The sequence below is a fragment of the Passer montanus genome, unplaced genomic scaffold (genome assembly GCF_014805655.1).
Source record: "Passer montanus isolate IOZ18808 unplaced genomic scaffold, ASM1480565v1 scaffold10, whole genome shotgun sequence".
Classification (NCBI taxonomy): Eukaryota; Metazoa; Chordata; class Aves; order Passeriformes; family Passeridae; genus Passer; species Passer montanus.
Genome location: NW_024356505.1, coordinates 16394491 through 16397883, shown reverse-complemented (window position 1 = coordinate 16397883; position 3393 = coordinate 16394491). Strand labels below are relative to the sequence as shown.

Here is a 3393-nt window from a genome sequence, read left to right as displayed (position 1 = left end):
CCCGGCCCGCGGGGGGCGACTCCGCCGCGGCCCCGACCCTCGCCGCCGGCCGGGGAGCGCGTCGGAAGTCGGCACTCGGGTGCCCGGCGGTGTCCCGGGGTCCTGCCGCGGGCACGCCGCGTCCCCTACGTCCCTCCGGGTGGCAAAGGCAACCCCTTCCATTCACAAAAAAAAAATTATTTAAAGAAAAAGTTTCGCCTCCCTGAGTCCGTAAAGCGAAACGCACCCCCCGCGCACACGCGCGCCCTTTCAGGCGGCAGAGCTGCCCCGCAAAGCGCCGCGGGCGCCCGGAGGTGAGCGCGGCGAGAGACGCTTCGTACCGTTTTGTCCGGAGCTGGTGGCATGCCGGGGCTCATGGTTGCTCTCGGTTTGCTTTTTTTGTTGGCCGTTTTTGGTTGGCGGGTTTGGGGTAGGCTTTTTTTGGGTTTGGTTTTTTTTTTTTTTCACTGAATCATAGAAAGCAATTTTTATTTCTACGAGAATGACATAATTTCTAGGTTTTGTGGACAGAATTTGGCAGCACCCATACACTGGATCTAAGGGAATTTTTGGTGTAATGGTGCCAGGAGCTACCAAGGTCAGGACTTCTGAGGACTTCTCTAAGAAAGCAAGATTTCTGCTCTTTGGACAGAGTGGCTGTTGGAAGGCTGTGTTCAAAAACTCTTGCCTTTCTGAACTACCGGGATGCACCAAAGCAGATTTGTGTGGTTTCGTAACAGCTATATTTGTCCTCTCTTTGAGCAGTAAATTCCAGGTATCACAGTAATCAGGGGGTAAATTTAGGTATTCATGACGCTGTCTTGCTGTGAGATACAAAGTTTCAGGTTTCTATGATCTGATGTAGTTCAGCATTTAACAAGCCCCAAAGCCAGCAAGTCTAGCTTCTCACCGATACAAAGTTTCAGGTTTCTATGATCTGATGTAGTTCAGCATTTAACAAGTAAAGCCCCGAAGCCAGCAAGTCTAGCTTCTCACTTGACCGTTTCTGAGGGCTCTCTTTATAGCTGATGGTGTAAAGCCAGCTAAAGAAACCTGTTTTTGCATAATTTCCCTCTGGTGGTTTTAACAATATTCAGGTCACTTCTTTTGTAGCACTTTGTTTCAAAAACTATAATTGTTTCATTACACTCTATTCTGGAGCATATTACTCTCTGCCACAACACTTTGATTGTCCTCCTTTCACTCACTTGTCCAGTCCAGCTGAGGAAGAGAGAAACACCATGGTCCCACCACTCCTGACCTTCCCATGTGGCCTTCTCAGAGAAAACATCCACCACCAGCAGCTTGTTTTTTGTGTTCTTGCTTCTTCTGTTTTCACACACCCATCCCAGCATACCTGCAATTACAAGAGAGTAATGTTATTCTAAATGTAAAAACCTATAATAATTTTATTCTGTTCTTGACCAAGTCTCTCAGTTGCTTTTCCCATAAGCCACTTTTGTGATCAAATTATTGGTAATTCTACCCCCTGCCATGGGCAGCTCTCACTACACCAGATTGCTCAAAGCTGCATCCAGCCCGGCCTAGAACACTGCCAGGGATGGGGCATTCACAGCTTCTCTAACGAGGCCGTAATTTTCTTATTTATACCCATACTCAGACTGGAGCAGCTGCTGAGCTTATGGGAAGGCTGTGGCTACACATATGACCCTGAGAAGCAAGTGTCCAATTTAACCCCTGGACCAGCAGAGCCAATGAAGCTACTGTCTCCAGCTGACCACCCCACCCCACCGGATGGATATGCTGAGCCACACATCAACCAGCTTCCAAAGCACTGGATTTTACCACATATTCTTCCAAAGCAAAATCAGTAATGGATTTTCTTGTCTTTAAACAGTGCACTAAAAATTGCTGGTGTGTCAGTCAGCCAATGTAATTAAACCAACATCAAGTGAAGTTTCCAAAGCTGCCACAGAGCCGTTACATGTTAGGAATCGCCTATGAAATCCACGTGGGCTGGGTCCCACCTTGCACTTCCCTACATCACAACCTGCACCTTACAAAGTCTGGCCACCTTCCAGCACATGCCACCCCCCTCCATGTGCGCAGGTTTGGCATCCTGCTTTACTGAGCTGCAGGAGGTGGACTCTGTGCAAACAGCCGAGCTCTCTGTGGTCCCGGCTGGGCTGTAACTCCAGGAGAAGCTGTGCAATAAATGCATCCTGGCAGGAGAAGCACGGTATGCTTGCTGTTCCTCCTCATGCCACACATCTCTTCCTTCCCTCCTCCCTGTCTCTGGCCCTGTTACACATGCTAGGGAGGAAAGGAAGAGTAAAGCTGTTTTGAAGCCCTCTTTATCCTCATCTTTGTTCATCCACTGTGCTGAGTGGTACTCAGAAAAACTTCATTAACTATTAAGAGGAGGATGCTGTAGATGTAGTTCTGTGTGCTGAATTGCAATTTTGTATCATCATCAGTCATAACTGTCTCATATGTTAACTGGTGAAGGCATAGTAATTACTTTGTAATTTTACATGTTTGTTCAAAATTCTTGCAATTTTGGGGATTTTTGTAAAGTTTTTATGTTTTAACTACTCTTTTTGGAAACAGTAGTTAAAACATAACTACTGTTAATAGTACTGTATTATTAAGTATGTTTTATTTTTCAATAATCCTTTTAGAAACTGAAAAAATAACTTCAAAAACAGTTGCATTTTTAGTTGAAAAGGTGAAACAGTTTTTTACCAAATTGAAAATACATTAAAAAAGAGTGCTGAATTTATTTTACTATAAAAATTATTTTTAAATCTATTTTTCTAATAATACTGCTTTAGAAATAAGATACTAGTTCTCTTTTACAAACAGACATGTTCAACTACTCTATAAAGCTTCACCATATATTGAAAATTATATATGATTTCAATTTCTGAATGGCAATATATACTTCACACATTTATTTGAAATGGACAAGGAAATACATACTTTCTGTTCAAATTGACACACTATGAAGTTACAAATAATTGCTGTAATATAAAAAATAAAAGTAAATCCAGACAGAGCAAAGAGGAGATTCAATAAATACTGGTTTCTTCTGGAAAATGTAGAAAGAGTTTAAGCACATTTTCAAATCAAGAAATAAACCATCATAATCAAATATGATAAAATCTAAGTTCAATGATAAATAAAAAAGAATAAAAAATAAAGATAACCAATTTACTTGAAAAGAAGACATGGAAATACACTCAAAAATACTTTAAGATGACAAAAATAAACCTTTTGGACACCTTCATAAAATTATGCTTATACCAAAGAAAATCCTTCAGAAAAGGGATAGTCACAACTGGAGCATAATATGCAGATACATTTCAAAGCTACGTTTAAAAAAACCTTACTAGATTTTGGAAATTGTTCTGCTTTATCCATCCCTTCCAGGCGTTTCCCCAGTAAACTTTG

General features: G+C 42.0%; 1 protein-coding gene across 1 annotated transcript in view; it reads right to left on the bottom strand.

Moving 5' to 3' along the window:
• ETV1 (ETS variant transcription factor 1) overlaps positions 1-348 on the bottom strand; it is a 66873-nt gene extending 66525 nt beyond the window's left edge. Inside the window, exon 1 of the mRNA XM_039712069.1 lies at positions 321-348. The gene's annotated coding sequence lies outside the window, so the exon portion shown is untranslated. The remainder of the gene's footprint in view (positions 1-320) is intronic.
• Positions 349-3393: the final 3045 nt, after the last annotated feature.